At 51.7% G+C, this 14,546-nt stretch overlaps 1 long non-coding RNA gene across 1 annotated transcript; it reads right to left on the reverse strand.

Moving 5' to 3' along the window:
- Positions 1-3,366: 3,366 nt before the first annotated feature.
- LOC120761883 (uncharacterized) lies at positions 3,367-8,419 on the reverse strand. The gene is made up of 2 exons (XR_005703751.1): positions 8,256-8,419; positions 3,367-7,843 (listed from the first exon to the last, which is right to left on the reverse strand). It is a non-coding gene; the product is annotated as an uncharacterized LOC120761883 (long non-coding RNA).
- Between the last annotated feature and the right edge of the window lie 6,127 nt (positions 8,420-14,546).

Raw genomic sequence — 14,546 nt, forward strand, 5'->3', positions numbered from 1 at the left:
AAGGATTTCTGATCCATTTGGCATTTAGAAAAGCCTTGGTAATTTTTATGAATATCAGTAAAACTAGCAATAATAATGAACTGATGGCCACCGAAGTGTGCCCCCAGGTAGTTCTGAATAATTCCAGATTAGCAGTACAGCTCTCTGATCCCCGTGACCCCACAGAGGAGGCCGTGATTTCCATCCCAAGCCGTTTTTGGTTAATATCTGTGAGGAAATCACCTGGGTATATCCAACATGAGGTTCAGCATTGGCATGGGGCTGCAGAGAACTCTCTGATTTCCCGGGCAAGTGCAAGCACCCGGAGCCCCCCAGGCATCCACCCCGCAGCTCCCAAGACAGGGGATGGAGCCTTGAAGTGGATCCCTGTCAAGGACCAGAGATCCCTTGGATCACCGACCCCTTCACCGCTGGGCAGAGAGCAGGGAACCAGCGAGGCAAAAATTCACCTTCTTGGCAAAGTTGCCGGTGGAAGGAGATTTGTCACAGGAGCCTGTTTGCTCCAGAAATAAATCTCCCTTTAAGGCAGGTAAATCTCAGGCAGAATCTGTAAGATACCCTAATGTGGCATTAAGCTGAAGTTAAGGTTATATTCCTCCAGGGATGCCAGATGGGATTTGCTTTCCTTGAAGACAGGACACATATTTTAACTTTAATGGGTTGATGGAGCCCCTTTTATCTTGTAAATATGAATGAGGAAGGGGGAGTTGTTAAATAAATGGAGGGGTTTTACCTGAACCTTTTTCCCTGTCGTTGGCTTGGACTGCGCTAAAGACCTTTGTTTTCTCAGCGGAAAACTCGCTCGATCATTCGGAAAGGGAACTAAATGCTTTTTGAGAACATAACCTTTATTTTCTAGATAAATGGTTCACTCAGAGCAATTTGCATGTGGGAAGCTGGTATATGGCACAGGGAGAAAAAAAAAATTATATTTAAAACCCAATAGCAATGTAGGTCATGATGCAAACATCTACTGCTGAGATGACTTCTCTGGGGTTGGAGAGTTAGGGAGCTCAAGGCAATGTAAAAGGACGGGGAGGGTTTGTTCAGCAGCTCTGCTTGGGGCTCAGTGGGTACATGGAGGAGTGAACTGATCCACACTGGTCCAGATGAAAGGGGCTTGGCCCTGGGAAGATGCAACCAACCCCACGAGGAACTCTGCAGATTGTTCCCACCACCCAGCGCCTGCGCTGCAGCCTTGTTCCCAGGGCTGGCTCTGCAAACCCATCCCAGCCCCTCTCCCTTTCCACAACTGATACCACCAGAGGTGTCCCATTCCCTGGAGCTGTCACACCGACCCCAGTGACACTCGGCCACCTCTGCCCAGGCACAATTCCCACAGCAAAGCCAACCAAGGGAGCTGCTGCTACCACACCAACAAACCAGCATCAAACCACTGACTCCTGATGGCTCATCTTCCTCCAGCAGCGGGTTTCCCTAAAATTCTCCAAATCAGTGCACCCCAAAACTTCTCATCCCCCTGTCTATGCTGCTACAAACAGACTCACTGATCCGAGTCACCTAACCCAGCCCAGAAACAGCCGCCAGACTTCCAGAACTGGGCTGGGAACTCCAACCCAGAAAGGACCCTGGGAGGCACCGACCCGGCTCCAGGTTGTGTCCCTGCCGTGGTGTGGAGGAGGCAGAGCCTGGGAAAGGCGCCGGGAGCAGCTGCAGTGGAGCCCGGTGCCAAGCCCAGCTGCTCGTTAATTAGGGTAACATGTTGTCTCTTGTACACACCTCCAAAGACGCTGCATTAACTTGATAAGTATTTAACACTTGGCACGGGGGAAAATTTCCACTTAGCATCCAGCAGCGCCGAGCAGCAGGGAGGGAAAGGTGGCACAGGCAGGGCAGGAGGTGGCACAGCCCTGGGCATCTGGCCTTGCCCTGCTGGGACAGCATAAGGCAGGAGCTGAGGGGTTTGTGAGCTCTGCCATCACACTGGGAGCTTGCAGCCCTGGGACAAAGCCCTGGCTCTGCTCTGGGTTAAATCCACCCCTCTCCTGGGGGTTGTGGCTGCTCATGCCTTTCTTTGAGAGGCTTTTGGCGCGTGCCGGCCGTGACGGGCCCGCTGTGCCGCACACATTGTGCCGGGGTGCAGGTACCGTGCAAACACACGCTGCCGGGGCCAACGTACTGCTGCCTGCCAGACATCTTCATCCCCACAGCCGCCTTCCCGCGGGGGGGCTGCAGGGAAAAAGGGCCAGACTCAGCTCCTGGGACAGTGGGATATCCTCACAGCTGAGGGAAACTGAGCTGGGACCCACCCAGCCTGCAGAAAAATGGTCCTTGCTGCAAAACTCACCTTTTGCAAGCACAATTGCCAACAAAGTGGGCAGGGATGAGGGTGATCGGACTCTCTCCAGCTTTGGGGACTCATCCCAGCCACACATAAACTGGGGTGGGGAAGCTGGTCCCAGTCCATTGGCACTGCCCATGCCTTACACAGGGACAGGCAGCAGCCCAGCCTCCTCTTTCCACTACCAGGTTACATTAGCATTTTCCATATGTTTCAGTGCAGATAAATCTTTTGTCTGAATCGAAATCAGTAATTATGAGTCAGTGTTAGCACACAGCAGGTGAGTCAGGCACAGAGGCATTTTTGCCTCTTACCCTCAAGGTCTAAGACACATCGCTCTCCTGAGCCTCCCGTGTGTGGTCTTTGTTCAGGGCTTTCACAAACTTCATGGCCAATCCACCAGCGAGTTCAGCAGCAACCACCAGCCAGAGCTGCCACCTCCTCCTCAAATCCTCAGGGTGGGAAAGCACCCACAGCACCTGGGAGAAGCACAGGTGGTCCCTGCTCATTCCATGCCCTCTTCACTCGTCTTCAGCTCTGGCAGGACGTGGGTTGTTCGAGGGGATGTTTTATAGATGGGTGCGGCTGGCTGGAGATTTGTCTCCCCACACCCTTTGATCCCCCAACTCATCTCCTCACCCCATCTCCCCACACCCCCGTGGAGTCCTGCCCCATCCTTCCCCCCAGTGTGGCACTTCATCCTCCCACGCACCAGGCTGGGCGACGGGAAGGTGATCAAACCCTGAGAGGTGTGGTGGGCTGTAGGCTGGTTTGGTCACCCAGGTGCGCGGAAGGAGCTCCAGCCCCACAGCCACCCCGGGGAGCCCATCCCAGCCGCTGAGCCAAGCTTTAAAGATGCGTGGGCAGGGCAGTACATGGCTTAAATCCTGCATCTCTGCCAGGGCCACCTGTTAATGGCACCAGGATGAGACTCACCCAGGCTCTTCTGCTCCCTAAAGAAGCGGAACTTCTTTAGGGGCTTTGCCCTAAAAAGACAGGAAGCTCATTGCTCCAGAAGTTATTAGGAGAGAGAACACAGTACAAGATGCCCCCACATCCAGCACGATCATCTAAACTCCATTTAATTTAGAGGTGCCACAAGGGAGTAACGACACCCTGATGAGCGCCACGGGCCAGCACCGCGCACGCAGGGGAGGCAGAACATCCGCGCGCTCCTTGCTCGAGTCGCAGCTGAGATAAAAATCCCACTGGCGTGACCTAGGCAGGAGCTGTCAGCCCCCAGCTCTGCGCAGAGGAGATTAGCCCAGCGTGTTCGCTTTCTTTGCCTTAAAGCACGCAAAACCCAACAAAACAGACTTTGTTTACTGCCCGTCCTAAACCGCTTAGGCAGGGGAGATGAGCTGAAAGCTTAGACACGCTGCAGAGCTCCAGCCAGCTGTGGTTTCCAATGGCCGAGTTAGGCACTTCTGAAACCTGAGGTTTATTAATGAAGGCGCCTGCTGAACCATAACGAGCTGTTGTAATTACCTCGGCCACATCATCCCCGCGGCCGGACAGCACCGCCAGGAGTGCCCGGCCGAGTGACCGCAGCATCTCAGGGAGGCGAGGAAATAGGTGAAGGTCATTCCCCACGCTGACAGGCTCTGGTGGATGGCTGGGGAGAGATAACAAACCATCAGGGTCACCCCGATGAGGGATGAAAAAGCTCCAGAAGCAAGGAATAATGACGTGTGAAGGGCAATGCTTCCCTCCCAATGACAAGCTCCTCATCAGAGCCCTCCAGAGCTGGGGATTCTCTGCTGAGGGACCAACTGCAGCTGGGCAGCACCGAGTTGTGTCTCTGCGGGGTGAGAACTGGGCAGGAGAATCCTTCCCTGCAGCCCAGATGGTCCCTTCCCGGTTCAAACCAGCGCAAGGAGCAGAAAGGAGGGGTGCTCTCCTTATGGCAGTTCCAAAGGTCGATCCCAACCCCGGTGGTCACCTGTGGATGAGCTGTTGGATGCTCAGGAAATGATGCTGGGCTGTGTTTAGGTAGGAGCAGCTTAAACTGCAGTCAGCCCAGAGCTCCCAGCAGAGGGAATGCAAAAGCCATCACGGCCGAGGACCAGAGAAGCGTCTACACCAAACCACCAGGTTAACGGAGACCAGGAAGATCAAGGAAGATAAATACCAGCATCCAGGAGGGGGTGACAAAGCAGGGGGACCAGGTGACCCTCCCCAGCGGGGGCACAGACCTGTCCTCCTCCTCCTCCCCTGCTCCCCGAAGAACAGCCCTGCTGATGGAAGTCAGCACCTCACCGAGCAAACACTCACTGGGAGCTTTTCACACCTGGTTTAGTCTCTTGAAGTTTCACACCAGTGAAGAGCTGTGACCTCAGGAGGGAAGGGTATCAGCTGTGTTTCCCAAATATCAGCAAATTGTGTGAGAGAAAGAGATATGCTAAGGGGGCAGACTGCTCAAACCATTACCATCCTTCTTAGTACCACTTAGCTGAACCGTTAAAAAGATCCAGGGCTCCCAAAGACAATTAAGCTCAAGGGAAGCCATAAATCTCAATAAACATCAAGCCAAGTTTTCTTCACTGCTTGAAACAACAGATATAATTTCATTGGTTACTGAGCTCATGCTCCCAAAGGGATTTCAGATAAAAAGCCACTTATTCAAAACACCAAACCCAGGCTTCTCCTGTCTCTCAGGCTACCGAGGGGTCAGATTTCCCAGCACGGGAACATGTGCCCCGCGGTCTGCAGAGGTGGAGCCTGGCTGCAGCAAACCTTTGCAGATTTATGGTGTCTGTGGCACGGCGCTGCGACCTGCCACCAAGGTCAGGCACCTGCCTGGGGAGGTGGCTGATCCCAGTGGGAGGCAGGAGGGGACCTGGATGCTGGACACAGCCCTCCATCCTCTGCTGAGCTCTGCAGGGCACGGAGCTGGTGGAGCTGGACGCCTGCTCTGGGACCCCAGGGACCGAGGTCACGCACGGCCAAGGTTGTGGGGAGCATTTTCCGTATCTCCAAGCTGGCTTCCACCCCTGCCTCGTTATTTCTGAGGTACCTGAGGAGCCCAAAGGGGCAGCACAGAGCACATCAGCTCTCCTGGCTGCCCCAGGAGCCTGCTGGCACTTTGCCCTGGTGCCGTTTATCCGGCTCACAACAACCTCTCTCACCCATGTGCTTTCCACTGTGGAGATCAGAGTGAAAGCCATGCCAAGGCAGCACATGCCAGCCTCAAGTCCTCACTCCAGGGTTTTTTTCCTGGCAGGTTCTGTGCCCAACAGGGCTGGGGCCTTGGTTTTGACAGCTCTCTGCAAGGTCGCTCCATCCGCCAAGAGCTGTTTCCTTGTGCTTTGATTTAAGTTCTGGCATGCTTCTTGTATTGATTTCTCTCAGATGTATTTTATGGGGAATAAGCACTCAAACCAGGAGGCCAAGACCTCCTGCGTTGTGGGTAATGGATGGGCTCCTTCTCACACTCCCTCTCTCTCCTTGTCCCCAATTCTCTCACCTTTTATTTAACCCCCTTGCAAATGCAGCAGGGTGAAGGATGGTAAATGCACAAACACATGAAATGATCCTGCTTTGGATGCTTCCCTGGGAGAACCAAGCAGGGGATGGCTTTGGGTTGAGACTAGAAAGACTTCCCTCAGTTTTTATCCGGAGTTTCAGCTGCAAAAGCATTTCCCTGGTCAAGACTGTCTGTGGGATCTCCTTGACCACTAGGCAGTGGTCAAGAGCCTCAGGAAGCATAAAGAATTCAGCCTTGTTGCTATTTATCACCTAAAAGCTGCAGGTGGTAGAACCAACAGAAACCTCAACTTTTCTCCCCAGGAGAAACCACCTTTACCACCAGAAATGCCCTGATGGGATGGCAGGGAGTGTGTCCTCAAATCTGTTCTGCTGCCTGTGCAGACTATCCAGGGCCAAACATTCCAGGGAATGCAGTGAAAATCTCCTGACCTCAGCAGAGGAGGAGACACGTGGGATCCTGGGGGACAGCCTGAGCTGTCCAGGTTTCCAGCCCAGTGGTTTATCAGCATCCAAGAGGTGCACTCTGGGTTTGCAGCATCCAGCACTGCTGGAGGTGACCTTGGCAGTGCTGGTGTCCTGGTTAAACCCCAGCCATAGGCGAGACCTAAAAATCACCACCAGAAACAGCAGAACATTTCAAGAAACAAACCCTCATGAGACTCAAGGGATGAGTTTTCCCTGTTTTACTAAACAAACTACTTGGGGTCCCTATTGCCAGCATCAGGTTTCCCAAAATCCTGAATCCAGGCTGCTGAAATGATGACATTGCTGTAGAAATGGGGACTCCAGAAGTCCCATTCAATATACTTTCCTCTGACGACACAAGCCCAAGGAGTCAGGATTTGGAAGGCAGCCCTCGTTCTGTCCACAGGAGGAATAAAAACATGGTTATTGTTTTTCTCAGTGGACTGCAAAGCCTGTTTTTAAGTGAAACCTGAGCTTCCCCTCTCACCACGTGCTTCCAGGAGCTCGAGCTTTAGGAAGACCAAATACTTTCAAACTCTGGATGAGACCATTAGAGTTGCTTAATTTCCTTTATGTCCATCTGTTTCAGTTCAGCTCAGTTGCTTCTGTCCCAGACAAGACATTTGGCTCTCCTAAATAAATCTTATAGCCCATTTGGATTAAAGACTTTCTGATGCAGCCTCTGAATATAATCCCTCTGATTTGCATCTCAAAGAAATCGAGTTAAGACCGAGTAAGAACCGTACACGGAGTGCTTGGAATTGCTGGAGTATGTGAAGCACTCACGAGGTCCCATATGGATAATGGTGCTTTTGTTTGGAATTTATCGTGAGCTCCCGCGTTCCCCTGGCTGTGGCCGCACCAGGAGCACTCCGGGGCTTTCAAGGCCGACAGGGTGAAAACGTAATTGACTGGTTCTGCTGTTGTCCAAGGCTCGAAGTCTTACACCCCAGAAACCGAGAACGCTGCGGGGAAAGTGTGAGACGCACTTAGAGAGTCTGGGGCGGCAGATGCCACCACGGGGACAGTGGAGCGTGAACCAACGAGCGGCAAATCACACTCGAGCTCCATCAACTCTGGGATTATTCTGTCCTTTGGCTCCAATAGGTGTTTTGCACATCGAGGAAGAGCTTTTCTGCCCCGTGCTGGAGCGCACTGCTCGCCCCACAAGCAGCACTCACGGGGGTCCGTGCGCTGCTGTCCTGCTGTCCCCAGGCTGCTCGGCTGGCACTGGAAGCGTTATCTCATTTTTGAGCAGCATTGCTGGGTCACGGGATGCCGGGGTGCTATTCCTGGCGGTGACGCAGCTGCCTTCCTGCCCAGGCAAATGCTTTTCCCCTTTCCGTGTCCCAGGGTACCTGTCTGTGACACATGCCTTGCGAAACAGCTCCAGAGAGCTCCGAGATTCCCCAGATAAGAGGCTCCGTTCGAGGCTTGCTGCTGGCGTAATTTTGGCAGCAGCCCAAGCGCTCCCTCGATGCTGTCCCACTGATTCCTCTCAGGAGCGTTTGAAGGCTCGAGGTGTTTGTGCCGCTGAGGCGTGGGAACAGCTGCTTCCCTCTTTTTAACCTTCAGAGCGGTGAAATCCTGGGGAAAAAAGAAAAAAAAAATTAAAAAAGGAAAACTTACATAACCCTAAAAAAAAAAAAGAAAATTAAGTAAAGCTTTGCTCCACCACCAGTGCTGCCCATGGCAGAGCTGTGCTCTAAATGCATTCAAGGGAGCGATTCAAGACCCTGTCCCAGCCTCCTTCAGTGACAGAATTATAAGAGGAACGGGCACAGTGGCATGGACAAACAGCAAACCTCCTCCCAAAGATCCCGAGATTATCAGCTCCTCGGTGTGGTGGGGAACTGAGTCATGGAACAGGGAGGTGGTTTGGGTATCAGCCCTGCAGCGTTACTGCCGAGGATCAGATCCGCAGCGGCACTCGGGCAGGAATCCCTTCACCAGGGCAAAGCAGACACCCACGCTGCTAATAATGATAATAATTAATTACAAGGACCGAGCAGAACTGCCCCAGCCTGAACCTTTACCCAGAAAAACCTCATTTTCTCTGGGTGAGAAGAGCCTCAGTTGTTTACCACTGAGGAGCAGGGGGGAGAGAGGAGCTGGACCCAGCACAGACCATCACCCCGTCCCCTCTGCCACAGCCCCAGAGCCATCACAGGGCCATTAAAAGCCAAATTCATTTCCACAGCTGAAATACAGAATCTGCTGCAGCTGTGGTTCAGCGTGGCACCTGAGAGCTGGGAGGTTAATGACACAGGGCTGTCAGCAGCCTTAATTATATTCCCATTTTTCCAGCCCCTGATTAGCTTTAGAGCTCATCTGGTGTCAGAAATTTGGTGCCTAAGCTTTGACAAAAGTGTTTCATTATTACTTAATAAACGGGCAGAGAGGGAGGGCACGTCTTCAAGCTCTGGCTTGTAAAAGCTTCCTCTTTTTTTCAGCTTTTTTTTTTAATTTAGCCTCCCAAAAGCTCCCTTACCTCAGCCATTTGGGCTGACCCCATTCTCAGTGCCCAGCCAAGAGTCCCCCACATTGCTGGAACCCCCAAACCCGTCTCAAATTCCCCCATAATTGTGCTCTGTTCAGCTGGGAGCCTGATGCTGTCTGGATGCTGAAGGCCAATTAATAAGAATCATTTATTACTGTTCTATCACCTCTAAAATGAGCCAGGTGTTTGCAGGGGAAAAATAATAAAATAAAAGGAGCTTTAAAAACAATAACAATAAAAGCACAAGCTTCGAATCAAAGGATCCAAACGGCTTAAAATCCAAAGCAGAGCTTAGGTTCTTCTTGAGATTCAATTTCCTCCAGCTCTCAGTGAAGTTAATTAGCTTGAATATTAATAGAAGTGGTGAGAAGGAGCCTGGTATCTTTTAGATCCTTCTCTAAAAACACAGTGAGCTCCACCACAAACCTCGCTGGGACCGACGGCTGCCCAGCAGCTCCCTGCCCTTGCTCAGACCCCCAAAGGCAGCTTGGCACCCAATTCCCAATGAATTCCCCCCCAAAATTTTCACCCCTTAATGTTTATCTTTTTTTTTTTTTTTTTTTTTTTTTTTTTTTTAATCGTTTTGCAGGAAATTCCTGGAGTGGAAATTTGAGCAAATGATCACAAAACGCTGGACTTGTGCTCAGGACTGAAATGGCCGGCGCTGCCGGAGCTCCTGGAGGAGGTTTGGGAAGCCAAGCGCGGCTCTTCGACGTCATGAGCTGGATGCTCCCTCCCACCTGGCCCGACAGTCAATCCCCTAAATCCCTGCTGTGTTTGTGAACATCGCTGACAACATTTTCCCTGTTTCTGTGAGGATGAGAGGGGCCTGCCCAGCGGAGCAGTCACGAGGGGTAGGGTTCATGGTGCTGGTCTCTCTCTGGGCTTGGCCTCGTTCGTGGCAGTTGCCTGAGATGAAGGACGCTCTCAATGACTTTATCCTTGACCTCTGATCAGTCACAAACCAGGGAAGTTTCCAGCACCTCCAACCACTTAATGTTTAACTTCTGCTCTAGCTTCTGGAGACTGATACAATTTTGGCTTTGCAAAGGCAGCAGGGGCTGGAAGGAGCTGACTGCAAATCATTAGCAGGACTGTTCTCACCCCGGTTCTTGGCTTTTTAATTGCCAGGCAGAGCGACGTGAGACGTTCGCTGCAAAAAACTGCAACCACATGAAATTCGCCTCGTTTGAGGTTTGGTTCCAGCGGAGCAGCGAGTGATAGAAACCAGGCTGATATTAATGGAGCCACTTCCCGTGTCCCCAGTGGTGGCAGCTCTGGAGTTTGATTTCCAGAGGCTGGAGGTGGGCAGGGAGCAACAACAGCAATCTGTGAACGACCTCAGCTCAGCACAGAGCAAGTGTGGGATATTTTTGGCACAATCCCACCACTGTGTGTGATGTTCCTGTCCCTTGAGTGATTAAAACATCCCATCAAAAAGGGACCCAGGGGAGGGTTGGTGAGTTCTGTGTATCCAGCTTGTAAATGATTCCCATTACCTGAAACCATTGGAAAGAATCCACCTCCTTCCCTTTGCCCTCCATGTGAAAAAAAAAAAAAAAAAAAAAAGAAAAAAAAAAAAAAAGTTGAGGAGGGAAAATCATCTGGAATGGTTTTCCATCAGTGAGAAAAGCTGAGGTGTTGTCTCATGACAGCTGAGGTGGACATTCCCTCTGAATGGAGAAGGACTTTGGTCCAGCTGCCTCTCAGCAAGGCACCGGTAACACCAGTACCACCAGCACCACCAGCACCACCAGCACCACCAGCACCACCAGTACCACCAGTACCACCAGTACCACCAGCACCACCAGTACCACCAGTACCACCAGCACCACCAGCACCACCAGCACCACCAGTACCACCAGCACCACCAGCACCACCAGCACCACCAGTACCACCAGCCCTGCAGCCATTTCCAGGCCCGGTAACGAAGGGCAAACAGCAAACGCTCATTGCGTGGAACCCACCCAGGCTAATAACAGTATTAATTACAGCACACGGCCCCTTCTTCCCACTGTAAATCTCTATTAGCAATAAACTGGAAGGGTCATAAAAGGGAGTTTACAATGAACCCACCAGGCAATATGTGCCTGAATCCTTGGCTTTGTTGCAGCTGGCAATAAAGCCATCTTTTATTAGAGCACATTCCCTGCCCTGGAGATAACGTACAGGGCCCAGGACTCCTCGAAGAAATGATGCAAAGCTGTTTTGTTGCACTTTGATTTGCTGCAGAGCCCTGTGGAGGTGGGAAAAGCCGAGGGATCCGGGAAACAGGCTCCCGTTCCCTCGCTCCCTGCCTGACACTGAATCACCAGAGCGGGAACAGCCTCGGTAATTCTACATCGTAAATGTTCCCCTGCCCTGCGGGGGGGGGGTGGAAACTCGAGGAAACAGGGAAAAAAAAAAAGGAAAAAATAAAATAAGGAAAAAAAAAGTTGGAGGTAAATTAAGAAACACTTGGAAATCTCTGGTGTGAGAAAGGAGTAGCAAACAGTTGTGGTGGTGTCATGGGCTGGAGTTAATGTTTAAGCTTCTGTTTTTGTTTATAAAAGTCAGGAGCAGATAGTGCTGAATATCCTAGAAATAGGCACAGATCCATCCAGGGGCACGAGGGCCAGGCCTGGAAGAGATCTGTTGGCTTCCAAGTCCTAGGCAGGCTCGTTCCAAAATATATTAATAAAATAAGGGGAAAAAAAAAGCACCCAAAATAAGCAAAGGCTGATATCTACAACCTGTGGGACATGAGAGAGGCACCCAGACCAGCACACAGGTCCCAAAAGAGATGTTCCTCTCTCTGCTTGCCTCCCCAGCAACCACAAAACTGGACTTTGATGCTCCTTGGAGGTCCATTCCAACTCGGGCTGTTCTGTGATTCAGGGAAAGTTTACTTTGCTGAAGGACACACTGACAGGATCGCTGCCAGCGCCACTGCACAGCCCGGTGCTGCCCCTCTTCCCTCTCCTGTCATAGCATGGGGTGACTTCAAGCCCTGAAATGGGGTCCTGGATCCTCTGGGCCTGCAGGACCCTTTAAGAGGCACCAACACCCATCAATTTGAGCTCAGTGGAAGGTGCTGGAGACAGCGGTGTGAAATCACCAGTTTTATTTAGCTCGCTGCTCAGGTAAGATTGTTCTGAAGCGCAGATCAACCTTGTTCTCTTATACATCTCACAACCTTAAAAGTAACAATTCTGTCACCTCTGGAGCCATTTCTCTGCTATTTGCAGCCTTGATGGAACTTCAGAGTTTAGCTGGAGGGCTTCATCTCCTTCAGACAGCCACCTGTCAATTATCCATCCCCTCCATAAATAAAATAAACGGCTGGTGGCTTTTGTTCTACCCATAAAAAGTCGTTCTTCCTCCGTGTTTGCAGTAAAGCTGGTGGCACCGTGCTAGGAGAAGGCAAACAGATTTTTCCGAGGAGTTTAATACCTGGCTCCAGCACTGTGGTTTGGACTTTCTTTCAAGCCGAAATTCAACCACGGCCCTTCACACTGCTGCCTTTATGCTGCTCTGAGGTGTGTTTCCATTCTTGTAAACACTCACAGTTTTGGGGCTGCTCTTGGACAAGTTATTGCCCAGAGAAGCTGTGGCTGCTCCTGAGAGTGTCCCAGGCCAGGTTGGACAGGGCTTGGAGCAACCTGGGACAGTGGGAGGTGTCCCTGCCATGGCAGGGACTGGAATGGGGTCAACTTTAGGGTTTCTTCCAACCCCAACCATTCTGGGATTTTATGTCTGCTGCCCAGGACAATGGCGAGACCCCATCGTGGTTGTCAGACGGACAGGACAAGTGCTCTCCTCAGTGTGGCCTCTTTAGAATTCTCCTCTTCTTTTCCACATGCTCCAGACCTGGCATCCTCAAGAAAAACTCTCATCCCGCTCCTCCTGCACTCTTCTCTTCCCAGGTTAGAGCTTTTCCCATCTGGGTTCACAGGCCAGGCACACTCTCAAACTCAAGGGGAGAAAAACAACACGCTGGAAGCGCTGGAGCCCTGGGCCTGGCTTTTTAAAGATGAAAATTCCGCAGAAAAATTACTCATTGTTTTTTGTGGCTCTTCTACAGAGACAGAGAAAGAAAAGAAACTGATGTAATAGGAGATATTAGCCAAGACATCTGACTAAGGCACCTCACTCCTCATCCACCACATCCAGCCCACTTGGATCTTCTGCTGCCAGCCCCAGCCTGGGCTCTGCTCCTGCTGCCCGATGGGGCACGGACGGGGCTGGATCTCAATCTTTGGGTGGGTCTGCAAGAGCCACCCCAAAACCAGCCTCTGAACCCACCCCAGAGAGGAAGCAGAGGAAGCTGGGGAGCACCGCCAGCCTGCAGCCAGGCTTGGAAGGGACCTTGGCTCTCTGCTGGGCCCTTTGCCACCAGCCTGTCCTTCCCCATGCTACTGAGAGTGCCGGGCAGCCAGCAAGGCCACAGCTCCTGAGTCATCCCCATCCAGCCCTCCCCAGCTCCAGCTCCCATCCATCCCCATGACGCACAAGCAGGAGGGGACGTTTTATATACATATATATATATGTGTGTGTATTTTTACTGCAGCTGGTGGCCCTGTTCCTGGGGACAGAGGAATAACCCGCTGCTTTCATGGTATAGTAAAGAGCGCGTGTTGTACCCTGCATAAATTTAGGTCCTGAGCTAATGAGCGAGGAGATTTTTCCCCTTCTCTGCCCCGGACTGTGCGGATGAGCGCTCACATTTATCCAGCACGGGAGTGGGAAGGGATGGCTGGGTGAGGAGTGGCAGCGAGGCACACATGTGCACGCACAGGGACACATGGCCCCGTGCATACTGAGCCAGAAAAACCCTGCAACTCTCTAAATCTACCCAGCAATCCCGCGCTAATCTGCTCAGTCGCAGTCCCAAATATAACTCGGGGACGATAAATAAACTAACAGGAGTTAAGTAAGTTCAGCTTCTTAACCTTTGCGCGGCTCAATCCCCGCGTTATTTCATTTTCCCCTCGTTTCTCTCCGTCCCCATGTCTTGTTTCCTGATTCTCCCTCCCTGCTGGCTCCAGGAGCAGCAGGGCATGGCAGGCAGAAGGAAGACCCAGATCTGTGAAAAAAATAAGCCACCAACCACTTCCTTTCTGAAACCCGGAGTTGTTGCTTCCTGCTCTGCATCCCAGATCTCAGGAGGTTCCATCTCCAGGGAGATTGACACCCTCAGGGTGCAGGAGTTTAAAAATCCCATGTTAAAAACCACATCCCACTCTGCCAGTCAGGAGTGAGATGGTCCATGGATTCGAGATCTGTAAAATACCTGGTCCAGCATGTGCTGGAAGAGAGCTTACCATGTCTTCCAGCATGACTCATGTGCTGCTGTGCCGCACACTCATGGGGAAAGTATGATGCTGGTACCCAGCAGATGTCACGCTGGAAGGGGACAGTCCCAGCTGCCCTGCTCAGCACATCCACCTTTATTACCCATCCCAGCAGGAATAAGTCTTCCCTCCCAGCTGGAATCGCTGTTCCATCAAGAATGATGAATCTCCAGTCTTTCTGCGCTGCCATCTGCACAGGCCACCGTTTTTTAGGTCTTTTTTGAGGTGATCAGTACAGCCACCATCCCGCTTTGTCAAAATCCTGGGAGGGTTTTTTACTCCGAGCTGGGAAAAAGAAGCTGTTTTCCAGACTCCCGCCCTCGGAGGATGAGTCGGAGGAAATTAGCAATGATGCACCACTGAAAAAAATCAAATTGTTCGAGCAAGTTCAAAGCTGAGCCAGTCTGGAGACATCTGCACACCACATGCCAGGAGCAGTGAAACACCAATAAATCCT

Source organism: Hirundo rustica, chromosome 20, assembly GCF_015227805.2.
Source record: "Hirundo rustica isolate bHirRus1 chromosome 20, bHirRus1.pri.v3, whole genome shotgun sequence".
Lineage (NCBI taxonomy): Eukaryota > Metazoa > Chordata > Aves > Passeriformes > Hirundinidae > Hirundo > Hirundo rustica.